The sequence below is a fragment of the Ambystoma mexicanum genome, chromosome 3p (genome assembly GCF_040938575.1).
Source record: "Ambystoma mexicanum isolate Mex_15411 chromosome 3p, UKY_AmexF1_1, whole genome shotgun sequence".
NCBI lineage: Eukaryota > Metazoa > Chordata > Amphibia > Caudata > Ambystomatidae > Ambystoma > Ambystoma mexicanum.
The window spans coordinates 84196997-84214617 of record NC_090925.1 but is presented as its reverse complement, the minus strand read 5'-3'; positions in this window follow the sequence as shown (position 1 = coordinate 84214617).

Sequence of the window (17621 nt, the reverse complement as noted above, 5' to 3'; positions counted from 1 at the left end):
GCACAGCAGAAACATCAGGGAAAAATAATCCCACATAGCTGAACAAAAGCCTATTATTTGACACCACAAAGGCATACAAACAGGCCATCTTCCTAGCCAGAAGCACAACATACAACGATAGAATCTCCAAATCTAACTCCAGCTCGTGGGAGCTCTTCTCCTTATTACAGGAACTAGAATCCCCACCCTCACCCAACTCTAACTTCACTAAAGACATCACTTGGTGCACTAAAATACAACACACATTAGTGAGCAAAATCACCATGCTACAAGAAAAGATATAGCAAAATAAAAATAAACTACCCACCCAAAATTACACTACCAACCCTAAAGCCCAAATCAATGAGCCCAACACCCATGTCTTTGAGTTTACGTCTGTCTCCAATAGTGATGCCATCACAATCATCAAGATGCCAATGGGACATCTGCCCTGCCAGAGTCATCAAAGACTGTGTCGTAGCCCCAGCTGCATTCACATCCTCCCTTATCATGCCTCCGTTTCCACAGGGATTGTGCCAGTTAACCTAAAAGATTCCTGCTTACAGTAGACCCTCATATCCCCACCAATTACGGTCCTATCAAAACTGTAACCTTTCTGCTGAAAATATTGGACAGAGCAGCACATCCCCAAATCCAATAGAACCTCGAATCCCACAACCACCTAGGCCTACGTCAATCCGGTTTCATACAAGGGCATGGAACAGAATCAGCCCTCCTTGACTTAAAAAATCGACTCAACAAATCGAAAGACACAGGCAAATTATCCTCCCTTTACTACTGGACCTCCAAGCTGCCTTGGATCTGGTGGACCACCAAAAACTGCATCAGCACCTCCACTCGGCAGCCCACTTCTCAACCAAGGCCACTGCTTGAATATTTTCCTTCCTCTCCAACAGAACTATGAGAATATTCTCCACATCTGCCTCTGCCTTTCCCACCCTGTCACTTGCGGCATCCCCCAAGGATCATGTGTGTCACCTACACTATACAACATGTTTACCAAACCCCTCTTTGTCTTAATTGACGTGCAAGGAATCTCCAAAACAAACTATGCTGATGAAACTCAGCTACTCCTTTGAATAACAGGCCACTACCCCACCAATGCCAACACACTGGCATCAATATACCAAACTATCCAAACATAGATGGTGATGCACATGCTCTGCCTGAATTATGATAAAAGGGAGCTGCTCTTGATTGGTTCTCAATTCCTCCTAAACAAACTAGACACGGCATACAAACCTTCAACATTGACGGCACCACCATCCCTGTTTCCAGCAGTGTCAAAATTCTTGGGGTATATCTCGACTCAACCCTCTCACTATCCAGGCAAGTCAACACCATTGCTTTCTCAGCAGCATACAACACACAACTCATCTATGCTATCAGACCCTTCCTCTCCACATAAAGCTGCCTCATCATTGCAAGAGCCGGGATAGGCTCCAGGTTGGACTACTGCAACGCCCTTTTTGGAGATGCCTCTGCCGGAAGCATCAACAAACTTCCATTAGACAAAGTAATGCTCTAAGGGCTGCACTGAACATAGCAAAAAAAAGACCATATCTCCCAAGCCAGAAAAGATGCACATTGCCTGCCCATCCACGAGCGTAGCCGCTTCAAAACACTGCCAATAACCCACATATGTATCTCAAATTCTGCTCCACAATACCTCACGGACACATTCACCAAATCTACTGTCACCAGACCAATTCGATCTTCCCACATGAATCACCTCCTGACCCCTAGATTTCATCTGAGAAGAGCAGGCAGTGCCAGATTCCTAACAATCATTGCCAAGAACTGGAACACATTACAACCTAACCTGAGACTGGAACATTCCTAAAGCACATTCAGCAAGCAGCTTAAAACTCTTTTCCAAAGGAACCAAGAGTCAGGCTTGTCCCCCTCACACAACTGAATTGTCAAGCTAACATGTGCCTTCATGCCTGAGGGCTTATGAGCTATATAAATGCTATCCAACTCATCCACATACTCCAATAGTAATCCATTCTATTACCTCCTCCTCCTTCTTCTTTGTCCCTGTACCTCAATAGCAATATGTGGAATTGCCCCCACCTTTATTATCCAGGTATCCCACAAGTGATCTATTACATTTGTACCACCTTTGTACCACCTCCTTTACACCCCACTAATCCATTACCCATGTCATTATTTTCCTGGTACCAGTCTCCCTGTTATCCCTGTTAACAGTTATGACCATGGGCTTATGTTTCAATAATTTACAGGAGCCTTCGGTTGGAAGTTTTCCAAGGAATGTTTGATTGGGCAGCATTTCCCATGACACTCCAATAAGGGAAATGTTCAGCGCTAGTGCCAAGCTCAGCACCATTGTGATATCTGGGGTGACTCTGTGAAGGTGTGTCAGGTGCCATATTTGGATTAGGCCACTTACATCAATCCTGAATAATGGACCCTTATTTCCTTGTTGAAGCACCTCAGAGGGTGGTAGACCCAAGCCCCTCACCTGAGCAGGACATGCCCAGAAGTCGGCAAAGGGATATGGATGAACTGGGAGGATATGGACACTTGATGGTTTACATTTACTAGAGAGCAACGACACACTAAAAGAGCTATACATGGAAATTAACTGTTCTTTCTGGGTGGGAATAATTTACCAGAAGTTTTGACAGAACCAACGGGATTGAGCCCTGGGGAGTTTTAAACGGAGGTGAATTGGAGGTTTGGGCAAGTTGGCTTGGATAATAGGGTGGATAGTGGATCCTGTCCATTTCTTGCAAGAATTGAAAGTAACCGCATGTTTGTCCTTCTCCCCAGGTGGTATCACCCAATTATTTTGGCAGCGAAAATTCCTGTGGCCGAAAATGCAGAATTTAGCATTTATATGTGGGTGTGGGTTAGGGTATTAAATATTGTAAGGTGATTATGGGCATAATGCAGGGAATCTCCTCTGCATATAAATGTGTTGAAATGTGTGAGAAAAAGAAATGCTTATTTTCGAATGCAGGACTATTTTTCAAACAATCACATAGATCCCCTAGATTAATGCGTGATTTATTTTCCAATCGTTCATAGACATTGCCACCAAGTCAGACTTGTCACGCAACAATTCATGCTGTCGCACCCTGTCATTCCTCCTCCCAAAGACCCTGAGTGCACTAGAGAAAGTAGGAGTCACTGTTGAAAAACTGCAGGGGTGGGTCTGTCGCAAAGAGGATACCAGGTCTGGTGAGCATGCATGTGGGAACCCACAGGGAACCAAGGGTCCATTAAAGGGCAGGGAATGGACAAATCTGGTGGGGTCCGTTTGGGGAATACGCTCAAATGGGATGGAGAATTTAGATTTGCTATGCTTTCTGATTTGGGTATTTGCCTGTTTTGGAGCAGTGGTCCATTGGATATTCTCTTATTTTTACACTGAAATAAATCTAGTAAAATACTGGGACTATATAATCAGGGAGGCCGGTTGTGTGTTCTGTTTAAGGCTAACATAATGTATTCAAATCTATTGAAGTGGAGCCTCTCTGAATGGGGATTACTGATATTATGGTATTGTAGTGTAGGAAAGGACAAGGATAAAAGGGGATGCTGGGATTATAGGTAGCAATGCCCAAGTAAATAGGGAAACACAAATGCTTGCAGGACTGAGAGTCCCTATCCCTGTTAGGACCACTCTCCCCTCTCATTACTGCTGAGGAATGTAGTCAAAGTATGAATGGAACAGGGGTGTGTGGGTAATGGGGAATTTCGACATTGAGTCGGTAATAATAACATGTGCAGAAAGGGCAAAAATCAAAACATGCAGCTGAATGTCCAAAGTGGTATCCTGCTGTGAGCCATCAGTAATGTGAGGCAGACAACTGTTTGATGATTTATCAACATATGTCATTTTATTAAAGAAAATATATTCGAAATGCCTCACTATCCCTACTCTGCTAAGGAGTTCCCTGCATAACCAAAGCTAAGGGGAAACACTCTAACACATGATAACAGCCCCTCACACTAAGCAACACATACACAAAGGAAATATATGGCAATACAACATAACATGAACAACATTCACAATCTCTGAACAACTTTCTAATGTTCTGGGTGATTGCCCAGAATTCAATGTCAGTTCTGTTAGTGTTCAACCAAAGCAAGAAATGTCTCAAATCAGTTCTTGATATTTCAAAGTCAATGTAAACGTTTCTTAACCAAAGTTCCATTTATAGCAGATCTCATCTCATTGGTGAAATATCCACTTTCCACTTCCACCAAATAGCACCAATTGTAATCCCAGCGCAATGTGTTTGTCATCTGTTCAAGAAGATTTGTCAAAGTTCAAAAAGAAATGCAATATCCACAACTCCCAGGAATATTCAGATCTTGGTTAACGGTGTGTATTCTCTTGGTTATAGTTTTAAAGTCCACAATGGTGTATTTGTCAGGATGACCTCTTAGTGCTGCTGCTTCCACTTCAACAACTTCACTTCTACTTGATTCATTGTGAGAACAGTCAACTTTGTCTCACAGTAGCCCACTTCATTTAAGCTGCTATAATGTTGCATCTACAGACATACCACCACAGTTTCAGTACTTTGGAAGACTACCAGAGCTCCAGTGATTTGTACTTCTAGACAAGCCTCGACAAGACATACTTTAAAGTACTTAACTTCAAGCAGGCAAGGCACGCTTTCTCTAAATAACTCTCTTCAAAAAGGGGCGGCCTCTTTGCTTCTCTTGTATGTCAGCCACAATAACAACCTGTGTTTGCCTTTCAAACTCACTTGGCTCTGTCTTCTACAGCCGTCGGAACTACAGGATTTGTCAACTTCCTAAAAGTCTTTACAATAGTACTTACTTTCACCTTTCTGCCAGTTATGAGCCACGTAATTACCCAGATACCTTGGCGCCACTCTCTTAGCTTAAGGTAATGCTTGCACACTTGTATTTTAGGCCAATGAACTGTTGTTAAATTCACAGTACAGTTTGATTGCTCTTCAACTCTGAGAACAGTTGGTTTCACTATTAATATGGGGAGACTCTTGGCTTGGGCAATGCGTGTTCTCTTCTTCAATAGTTTATACACTTTATCGTCTTAGAAATGAAAATTTGTGCTAAAGTAAAGAATAGAGTTCAAACTTTCTTTAGAAATCATTATTAGGCACACACGACCACTTCTTAACATAGTTTTCAAGGTTTAAAGATTCTGCGATTTGTCTGTGAGGAGGAAATTGCTGTGCCCACATCTTTAACAAAATACCGCAGGATCCGTATAGCGGCCCATGAAGTGGAGCCTGAAGTGGACAGTCTGCAGTCCGCAGGCTGCAGGCGGAGGGTGAATGGCTGAAGCATTGAATGTCTGGGCCGCTGGTTCTTGGTAAGATTGATAAACCATCTCAATCGCCCAAACATTCTCTGCAGTTTGGAGACTGTCTTTGACTGTATGCATCTGGAAAGCGGGGCACCGGAATCACCGATATTATTGTGGTTAATTTTGAATGTTGTACTTTGACATTCCCCTCCTCTGTATGGGTTAAAACAACTGCGCTCTTCAATTCTACTGGAGAGTCATTAGTAGTTGTGCCAGGAAGTATACAGATGTGGATATGACTGTTAATTTTGGCAGTCCTTTGAACCACCGCCAGTATAAGCCAAATGCAGTTTTAACTACCTAGTGGGCTGGGTTGACGCACATATCACCCCTGTCTTTCATGATTTGCTCGATCAGGTACGGTGCCTGTGGACGCTAGAAGTCTCTGTGCCGTCCATCTGAATACGGCAAATGTGGACTCTGGTAGTCTTTGAGCCGCCCTCATCACAAGCTGAATATTGAGGTAATATACTTACCTATGACACTTAGGACATGCTCGACCAGGTACAGTGACTGCGGACTCTAGAAGTCTTTGATCCACCCTGATCCTGTGGTCTGCTTTGTTGTACAGAGAAAAGTAATCACAGGCATTACTTGCTGGTTGAAAAGAGCTGTTGGTGTAAATCTGCGTGTTTAATATGAAATTAAGAAATAAACTGAAATTGAATGCAAAAACAAAGGGGTGCAATAAATTGGCACATGTGAAGGAAGAGGCAGATTTGAATATGGCTTCTACCTCCACAAAGATTTTTTTGTGGCCCAGCAGTCTCAACATTACCTATTTAAATACATAATAATCCGGTTGAATCAGGAATGCTTGCTGAGGAGGCGGCCTGTACAATGGCTGAACCGGATAACAACAATTCACTCCTAAATCTTGGTTACAGCTTGGAAGGGCAAATCATCAATCTGGAAAAATAGCGGCAACGATCAAAGAAATATCAGAAATCAGTCGGGTATTTGTAATGAAAATCATATCTCTGCTCCTACACAATTATCTTGCTCACTGGTCTAAATGATGTTACATCTAACTCTGTTAAAGATCAAGACCTTAATATTTCAAGGAATGACCGGGAGATATGGGAATCCCTGATAGGGGAAACATTTAAGGAACATGAAGCACATTATGAAGCAACCAGTTTCTCTCTTAAAATCCTTTAAAAATTATCTCACAATATTGCATGCCAGATACAAATCAATGCGGCTCTTCTGGCAGGTTTGGAAAAGGGAAATCCTACTAGACAGTCAGCTGGCAGTATTGGACCAGCAATGCTGGATGCAAATGTGGAGGTACATTCTACCAAAGATAATTGACCTATCCTATCAGATAATCTGGAATCAACGAAAGCAGAGATACTACTGGGTAGTGGCAATGATGGGGGTAGTGAAGATGTCCAATTAACCAGACCCTCCAGGATATTGCGGCATGAAATGGAAAATTTTGCGGCACAAAAAAGAAAAAACTGTGGCACACAACTGCATTTTTTGCGGCATTATTTATTGTCGAAAAATACATCATTTAACATCTTTTTTATCCAAAAACAGAGAACTTGAACAGTACAGAGTGTTGCACATTGAAACAGGAATGTTTGAGGTGATGTGGAGAACTTTTAACAAACCTTTGAGCTAACTTTATCGAGCAATAGCATCAAACTGTGAGCCTGAAATGCCCGTCATTGTTTTTTTCAAAGCAGTTTTCTGAGTTAATGCCTTTTGCCACTTGATTTATAAGCACTATAATGGCACTGATTGCATAGCTTTCTGAGTACCCCCGTCCATTCCTGAGCTACATCAGTTTCAGTACTTAGTCTCAATCCCATCTCCCCTAATCACATCAGTCCTGACTTGCAGCTCCTCTTTTATTCTGTGGGTTCCTAAATATAGCTCTACCAGTCGACCTCGGTGCTGACTTTCAGCCATCTACGCAACTCCTGCTTTGGTACCTTCATAATGCTGCCCAGCTATAACCCCTGCATTTTCAGTACTGGGATGTAGACACATACAGGCACACACGCACACAGCTCTGCTGATCTACCTAATTTCTAAAATGCGCCCCTTCTGCTATCCCCCTACTGAGATCCTCTCACACAGGTATGTCCAGGCACACATTAAGGTAACCCTTATGGTCCATTTCTGGAAGCCCATCACTGCTTCACTACCACTTTTTAGTTATGGCATGTGAACCCAATGTGTACGGGCAGTCCTCCGGGGTTAGGTCCACACATTTCAAAACAATGACATTGAAGTGGAGCTAAACACCCTCAAAGCCTAAATTGGCAGATAAGTACCAAAATCGAAAATTTTAAAAGACTGGGGAGTGAAGCGTTGGGTATAGATAGTGGGTGAGTGCAGTGAAGAAAGAGGAAATCCAAAGATGGCATGGGGGTGGTGGGATCCCTATAAAAGTAAATGGAAGGTGTATCTTAATTAAAGATGACAATGTCGATACGATAATCTCAAAAAGACTTAGTCTCCCATCCAAATGAGCCATGAGAATCCTCCCTTCAGCGGAGGACAGGAGCATCCTCTGCAGGCCATCTGGCTTGCCTCCAAGGCTGAAGGCACTTCCCTCGCCAGCATTCGTGCCCCAGATCTATACTCCCAGTCCGTTGCTGCGCACTGCTAGAATTGTTTTGCATAAATCAGGGCATTTATGTAATTCCTTTAGCTCTTAGTCTTCACTGTGGGTCACCTGCGTCTGAAAATCACCTCCTTCCCAGTTCCTATTCCAGCTTTCTACCAGATTCACTGCCTGCTCCTCTGGAAGCACTCTCGAAACCGCATAACGCTCTGAGGTGCTCCCACAGTCCGTCCATTGCTACTAGTGTTCTGTGAGTTGCTCCCAAAGCCTTAATCCTCCACAGCAACACTGTGTTATTTGTGGAAGGGGTTCCTCAAGATGCTTCTTAAGCTCAAGGGATCCAGTAAGCGCTCTTGCCAGTAATCCTGCCAGGTTTCCTGGCACCTTAAATCCTTTAAGTCATTTAGTGCGGTGGACAGGCCACACCACTGGTGAGGGTCACAGCACAGCTGTGGCAGCAATGCGCTTTACAGGAGCTTGCTGCCATGTGAAGAGGATATGGGATACTGCTGTTGCTGAAGCTTGGTCTCGGCAAGCTTGGTGTCAGTGCAGACCCTCCCTAGAATAACTCTGTTACACTTAATCAGGACCAGTACCTCTGCCAAACACAAAACGTGGGTTCCTTCCCCAAGATAGTTTCTATGAGTGTCCTTCACTGAAGTCCTGCTAAAAACAAGCATTTGCAAATCCAACAGTATTGACTTGATTTTAACATAACTGTGTATAGGAATTGCCAGCTGCTGCTATGGTAATTAATTGCAAGGCCTTTGTCATTTGTGTCCCGTTCTGTCTGGCCACGCTCTTTAGGACAGCCAGGCTGAGTCACCACAGCCTAACATTTTGGGGTGTGGAAAGGGGAGAGGGCTACAGCTCGATCAGCTCCATGGTGGGGCTTGAATTCAAAGGTGTCAACCCTGGTTCACACCTTTGAACTGAAGCCCCTCGGTTTATTTGCTTTTTGCTCAGTGGAGTTGTTAACCTTTGAGCTGCTGCAATTGGCAACCCCTCTGTGGATGCTATAAATCATTAAATGAGCGTGAAAAAGATACATAAAGCTAATGTGTCTTTTTTGTGCTCATTTAATGATTTATTGCGGCCACAGCGGGAAAAGGCAAATTTTGCGTTTTTTTTTTGCAAATCGCAAAATCGCCATAAGCTGGGTGGTCTGATTAACAAATAGAGAAAGAAGCAGGAAAAAAAAAGTTGGTCAAAAGTGAGAGGAATATACCCAAGGCTGTAGGCGAGAGTGGTAAATGTTATGATGCAGCAAAACCCCAGATCATTAAACGTTCCTCAAAGCGTTTGAGGAAGAAAGCAGATACAAGAGCTAAAAGAGAAGCCTCTAAATCAGGAAACCTCACTAACTGTCTTATAGGAGCAACAACAGGAAAATGTAAAGTGGTTAAAGAAATACCAGAAAACGAAGAAGACATTTTGGAAAGCTCCTTTGATAGGTCTAAATCTTCTCTTAATGGTAGCGCAATCTCTATTGAAACTTCTACATGTGAATATAATTTTGAACCTAAAAATGCGCAAAGGGAAGTGATAAGTGCTAATAAGCCTTCCAAATGTAATAAGGTTGAGTTTGGTGGAAGAAAAAAGAGTGTTCTCCCACTTAAATCATTCAACATCAGGGGTATTACAAAAGGACGGAGGAAAGTTATTAACCAAAGTTGTTTGCTGGATACTTTCAATCAGATATTGCCACTAAGTTTAATCAAAAGTGAGGATCTTACATTTTTTGAACAACGTGATAATATGATAACAAAGGTCCACTGCTATGCAGACGTGGTTGTTGGTCTAATTAAAGATCATTCGGGGGAGCGCATTAAAAGGGGCTTTGAATTGGATTGTGAATTTGTGAGCGATCTGACCAAAAACAAGAACCCGAATAGCAACAAGTTTAATCAAAAAAGTGGATAGAAAGGGTGTGCAATATGAAAAAACCAAAACAGATAATATAGGGGACCCTAATATAAGATCAGATTGGGAATGGCTTTGCTCCTTTCTTCCTCCAATGATTACTAATAACTGAGTTGACACCAAGATTATTTAATGAAATACGAGAGGCTACAAGCAACTTTTTAAGAAGGATGGATCTCACAATCTAATATCTGTGGCTGATAGTATCCTCCTCCATGAGACCTGGCTTATGGCATCATCATATTTTGATGGCTTTTCATCTTATGGTTGTGGTGCCAGTAGAGGCTTGAAAGGGAGACCGTTTGGGGGATTGATCACACTGGTGGCCAGTGATATTCCTTCTAAAGAAATCTGCACTATGATTAGTGATACAAATGTATACAGCGCTGAAATCTTAATTGGAGGATTACAAAAGATGCTGGTAATAAATGTGTATGACCCTCCGGGGGATGTACTCACACTAGGTATTCAGGGTACCATCTTTGAGTTGATCGCTAATAGTTATTCTGATGGTGGTGAAATGGATATTATAATTGCTGGGGACCTAAATTCTAAAATCATGAACAACAAGGGTCACATCTGCACTAGGAGTAAGGAAAAGAATAGTAACAAAAACCATAGGTGGAAAATGTTCTTTGAAGAGTTAGAGCTAAAGATGGTGAATGGTACAGTTAAAACGGATATTCCTATGGGGCCAACATGGCATAATAATAATTGTACCTCAATTCTGAACTCCATTTTTGTTAACACTGTGATTCTAAACAAGGTTTTGGAACTGCAGGTTCACCTTAATGAGTTTAGTGATCAAGCAACACTATGTTTTAGCTTTACTAACAGGGTTATAAGGACTGTAATTAAAGATAGGACGGGCGAGTTAAAAATAAATAGCAGCGTAACAGAGTGGGTGGTCAGACGGGAACTTGGAAAATTATTGTTTTCACACAAATACACTGCGCCACACATTATTTGATTTCAAAATCTTTAATTTATAGTTCAACATGTTGTATCCAATCTCCCAACGGAGTGCCCTTTTACATGACATGTGTTTCGGCTTCACAAGAGCCTTTTTCAAAACAGGGCATATATTCCAGTCACATATGTCCAATTAGTGTTCATTCATTGATGAGTTAAATCTTGATTTCCTAAAGGTCCCGGGTTAGAATGTGGTGTCCACAATGGTGCCACCACAATCTCCGTTGGGAGATTGGATACAACCTGTTGAACTATAAATCAAAGATTTTTAAATAAAATAACGTATGGTGCACTGTATTTGTGTGAAAACAATAATGATCTACATAACCACGGAGGTGGGGTAGTGGCTTCTCCAAACGCTTTCACACTCACGCAACACTTATATACCAAAATTTAAACTCCCTAAAAAAAAACTCTCAAATCATGGGGAATTGGAAAAGGTTAAAATCTAGAGTAGAGGAGAAATTGACAACTACCAGCGTATGAAGTCTGCACAAGAAATAGTGGATTGGCTAACTGCCTGTATGTATAGGTGGCATCTAGGGGTAAAATATCCTCAGTTAAGTGTGGACATAAGCCTAGAAAACCATATGACAAAGTGATAGCAGCAGCCAAGAAGAGAAGGAGGCAAGCTATTAGAACTATTGATCGGCTCAATGTAGGGCTAGCAGAAAACCTTAAGAGGAAACATATTATCAGAAATGGTTACAGAAACTGGAGGAACATATATTTTAGTTCTGAAAGGAATGTGGTCTGGCAGAATATGGTTAAAATACTATTTGAGGACAACAATCAGAAAATGTGGGCAAATTATAAGATCATACTGGGTGGAAGTAATCATGAATTACTCTGTAATATTGAAGAGCGGACCTGGGAATGTATCTTAGTAAAAAAATGTGCTGGTCCAGATTTTCAGGGTAATTCATGGAATAAATGTGTGCAGAAAAAAGGGAGCACAAGCGTGAAAATCGCAGCGCACTCGTGCTAAAGCCGCGCACGCAGCCGTTCATCGATTCATGGAATGCGCTGCACTTGTAAAACCTGGTAGGTGTGCCAAATCCGCGGGCGCACACGTCACTAAACGGTGTGTGTGAAAGCACAGGGAAAGCACACATCGTGTGGCACACACAAGAAATGAAAATGTGGGCGTTACGGGGGAAGCACAGGAGGAAAATGCTCGCAACGCCCACACGTGCGCTAACACCACGTATTCATGGAATTGAACAAGGGAAAGCCGTGCGCCAAAATAGACACGCTAATCCGGAAACACGTTAGCCAGCTTGAAGCAGGTGTAAGCGGCCCCGCGCAGCATAAAAGTGCACGCAAACAACAAACAAGCTCATACGCTATGATGAATATACCGTTCCTCGCAGCAGTGGTCGTGGGACACCGCATGAGGAGGATAGCAAGGCCCACATTTTTTTCCCCAGGACCAGCCTTTTTGGGATGCCTGATGACCAGGTGTATGGGAGGTACAGGTTTCCAACTCTAATAATCCTAGACTGGTCAGGGAGTGGGAGGATGACCTCACATCACCCACCCTGTGCTCCCAAGCACTGAGCCCCTTGAAACAGGTGCTCAATGTACTGCACTTCTTGGCTACTGGGTCATTTCAGTGGACAAGTGCCATAGTTGGGGGTGTCTCACAGGCCATGCAGTCACGCTGCCTACACCAGGTGTTGGCCCTCATGACTGCACGTCCCTCAGTCCGCAGGCACATATACATGCCCAGAACACCTGCAGAAAGGCAGGCTGTCGTCCAGGACTTTTATGGGGTGCACACTTCCCCAAAGTGCTAGGTGCGATTGATTGCACCCATGTGGCTCTACATCCTCCCAGTGCCACTGAGCACATCTATCAAAACCGCAAGCACTGGCATTCCATCAACGTACAGGTAGTATGTGATGCCAAGGGAATCATCACCTCAGTATATGCCAACTATCCAGAGTCCAGCCATGATAGTTTCATATTCAGAAAATCACCCCTAAACCGGGACCTGGAAGCTGGGCGGCATGGCAACACATAGCTAATTGGTGAGTATAAATGCCTCTGCACATGCATGCATATCAGACACTGATAAATGTGAAAACCCCACTAATGACAACCATTATCACCTCCCCAGGGGACAGTGCCTACCCTCTGACGACCTACATGATTCGGAACCCCACCACACCACTCGAGGTAAGATAGAACATAGCCCATATTGCAACCAGGGGCATAGTGGAGTGCACATTCGGAGTGCTCAAGTCACGCTTTCGCTCCCTTGACCGCTGTGGTGGGCAGCTGCTATATGCGCCCCCAGCAGTGTGCAGGATCATAGTGGCAGCATGTGTCCTGCACAACGTTGCAACCCGGTGGGGCGTGTCGGTGGATAAGTTGGTGGCCCCACATCCCCAACCACATGCCCGGCCCCTGCACATGGGAGGTGAAAGGGCACGTGGTGAGGCAGCCTGTACCCAGCTTGTGGCAAATTACTTCACGTAAAATCCCACCCCTGCGGAGTGCACACAGTCCTGGCACATACCAGCTGACAATCAATGATGATGACAAAAGGGACAGTCAACTGTCACAACCATACCCGCCTGAGATTGGTCACCTGGAAGTGTTACATTGTGTGCATCCCTACCTACTTAAAGCCAACCAATTCTGTGTGACAAAAAGACACACATTCATGCAGCCTGAAGTACTACGCCCTTGCAAAATACAAAATCAAAATAGTGCATGTCACCCTACCCCTCCCCATCTCATTTACCCAACACACCATGGCATTGCATGCAATGTGAAAGCAACCAAATGAATGCACAAGACATGACACAAGTGTCACAAAGTGCACTGTCCCAAATGGAAACAGGCCATAGACAATTTCCTCTCAGTAATGAATTAAAAACACACACATGAACAAATACTTACCAGCAAGACAAAACATCAGTACAGGATCAAACAGTGGCACCATATGACAGTAAAAAATGAAAGTAGTGCAAGTGTCACAACCTGACTAAGGCAGCACATCGACCCCTTCCAACTGCAGAGTGTTGCTGGTAGGCAACTATGTCAGTGTACTGCATACAACATGAACTGCATCTGCAAAGGAGAGGGGCTTTTTAAGATATGAAGAAGGTACATGTATATAAGGAAAAAGTAATGGATGTAGAACTATATATAAATCCACCATGCAGTTGAGAATTCAACAACAATCCCCACTAGGGATGTATACACAGTTTATACTACAGACTGCCCACACAATTTATGGGAGCCCAATGTCACTGTGTAAGTTACTGTCACTTGGTCACACCCTTTGCAAGCCCATGGAAAGGGGAAGCAGGAGGGGTGTGAGTGTCAGGAACCCAAGTTTCTAACCCAAAGACAGGACAAGCCTGCATGTGCCCAGCTGGAATACACAGTGGATGCCTATGGGAGCCACACAAGGCAACACACTTTAACATAAAAAATTCAAAAATGGCCATCCATGTGTGGGACAGGGGGTTGTGGGGGAGGCCACCCTGGAGGGATGAGGTACAGGATGCACCTCAACAGCCACATTCGTGGATGTTGAGAAAAAAAAAACTCCATGGGCTCATGGCCTGCACGGCTACGCTACAGTGGAAGAACTGCCGTCGCTGTCATCACTCTCTGGTGCTACATCAGAAGGTGGGCGTGATATGGGAGGCAGACCACACAAAGCCCTGGCATGCTCCTCCATGGCAGCAAGCATGTCAGGTGTGGAAGGTTTGGTTCTGCAGGATGATGGTATGGAGATCCCCATGCAGCACCTCACGGGTAACACGCATTTCTGCCTGCATGGCCTCGCATGATGCCCGGATCTCCTGACGGGTTGCCTGGAGCTCAGCTGAGAGTATGCGTGTCAGCTGCTCCAGCTGCTGTTCTGATCTTGTACTCCGGGACACCTCAAGTTCAACCAGAGTATCTCTGAGGGAACTGTGTTTTAACCTCAGGGCATCCCTGTGGGCCTGTGACTTCTCAGATATGGCTGTGCCCAGAGTCTCCAGTCCAGACCGTCGGTCCCTGGTGGACGCCAACATGTCCTCCCTGTGTGAGTGGCAAATGGACTCTGTTGTCTGCTGCTGGAGCTCTATGTGCCTTTCAGGGGGGAGAATGGAAGTGGCCAACCTATCCACGGCTTGAGCCATCATCTCACACGATGACCCGTGTTGTGCTGCTATAGTGTACATGGAGTTCTCCCACACAGTATTACCTGGTGGCGCACAGCCACCGTGTTGGCGGGCACCACACCTGTTTGGGGCAAGGTGATGTGCACCTTGTTGTGCTGGCACTGCCTGAGGCTGCAGGACTGCATTCCTCCTTTGATCTGCTGGCACAGGAACAGGAGCAAATATTGTGGAGTGTGACCCTGCATCCGTAACTGCCACAGGTGGACTTTCCAACACTGAATGTGCAGGTGGGTTGGACAGAACAGCATCCCTGCCAGAAACACTAACCTGCGACGGGACACATGTCTCAATGTTCCAATTCATTACCTGATTCATAGAGGTCTCTGGAGGTGTACCCAGAGACACCCGTGGAGAGTATGGTCTGCATGATTAATGGGGTTTCACCCATCACCACCCCACGTCCTCCACTGGTGCCTGGTTGTGGCTGTGAGTACTGCTGCCTCTGTGCCATCTCCTCCTCCTCAAAAGATTCAAAGTGCCTCATCACCTGCAAAATCATAAAAGAAAAGTAATTAAAACAGGCAGGAACACCATAGCCCACACACATAGGCATGACAAGGCAGACATCCAGTACGTAAAAGACACATGTCATACATGACAATAACACTGGCATGCATGCACTGGCAATGAGTTGGAAGGGGAGGCAAAAAGCAGACACTGAGGACTCCAAGAGGACTCCAAGATGGAAAAGCAACACATGTGCTGCATGCTGGATAGCACTGGCATCACACATTAGCCTATGAGTGGCATGGACAATCCACATACATGACACATGCCAGTACACAGATGGCACGTACCATAGCCATGGCAGATTTGACAAGGACACCCAGATGGTAGCAAATCAGTACTGTCACCCATCCATGTGAGGTGGACATAATGAAATCGAAAATGAAAACTAGTGTGACAAAACACGCATGTGCCACGCGCTGCAACAAAGCCAGTGTTCACTGATGCAGTGATGGCAGGCACATGGATACATCAATGGTTGGTCACTTCGACATGACAGGAGACAAGTGTCAACATTCAAACAGGGCCCCAAAATGATTGTGTGCAGGCCATGTGTAGGTGCACATTACTCAATCAGCCTGATTGATGAAATCATTCCCATAATAAGGTAACAAATGTGGGCCATTGTGGGGTGTAATCTATGACTGAAGTATGTTACATTTGGGGCAGTACAGCACAAAAATATGTGGTAAAAATGCTAAGGATTTCATCAATCAGGCAGAATGAACAGGAAAACAGTATGAACAATGTTGTGGCAAGATGACAGTTGAAGGGCAAGTGCAGTAATGTGGTGCTAATTGTCTGCTGCGGTCAGAAGGGATACTTGATAACCCTAACCCAGGCTGGGGGATGGTTTGGAGGCACCACATGGGTGACGCTTAGCATTCATGACTACACAGCCTCACCTGGCACTCAATCACAACACATCACCCAAGCAGCATACACATGGTTTGCACACACATGCATGGCCACTCACCGGACATTGCCTCAAGATCTGGTAGGTCTCCCACGCCTTGGATCTGATCCTCTGTGATGAACTCTCCAGCTTTTGCCTCATGTTCTGTTAGTTCATCCTCCTTTGGTGGAGACCTACTGCCAGTCACCAGAGTAGAGGCATAATTGGAAGCCAGATTGTTCTTTGCTCTGTGTTTGAGGTCATTCCACCGCTTAGAGCAATCATTAGCTGTGCGCCTCACAAATCCAAGGGAACTAATTTGGTCCGCGATGCACTGCCAGTGGTCCCTACGTTGAGCAGTAGTAGTCTTGCACCATGCAGTCACCACCATTTCACGGTCATGGGCCGGCACGTAGCCCACAAGTGCGTCTAGTTCTGCATCATTGAAACTAGGCTTCCTTGATGTGCCGGAGTGGACACGTGCGACACCTTACGCCCGTACGCACTAAGGGCCTTTCCTCCAATTACACCCGGACGTGCAGTTTTTGCACGTGTACAATCAACATGCACCCGTGTTGAGGGAAACGCCCTTGCGCATCACGTCACAGACGTACTTACGCACTAAGGGCCTTTCCTCGAGTGCAGTTTTTTCACGTGCCAAATCACTCTGTATCAATCTGGCCATACAACAACACACGGAAGACCACGCACCCGCCCAGAAGGCCATTTTCATGCCCCCCAGAGGCCCGAGCACACTCCCACCTGCCATCTGCTGCTGCCTGCCTGCCTGCCTGCTCGCCAAGTGCCCTGCTGTTTGGTGCCTGCACGTCAGCCTTCTGCAGGGGTCCAGTTGCTGTGACCACCCCTGCTGGAACAGAAGACTCCCAACTGGGATTCCATTGCTCCACAGCCCAGCCCCAGGACCCAGTGCCCACCCACACCTACCTCGGGGGTTGGCATGTCAGACACAAAACCATCTGGCACCATTGTGGCTGCTATCAACGTGGAGGGGGTGGCAGCCCGCGACATTCAATACGTCCGGAAGCGCTGGGAGGACTTCAGGTTCTGGACCCTCAACAAGGCCCGGCGCCTCTTGAAGGCAGCGGATACTGAGGGGTGCCGGGTCTGCCTAACCAACAACCAGATGAGGGTCCTGGAATGTATACACCCAGCGCTCCACCTCCAGGTCCCAGAGAGGCAGACCCGTCCGGTGTCGAG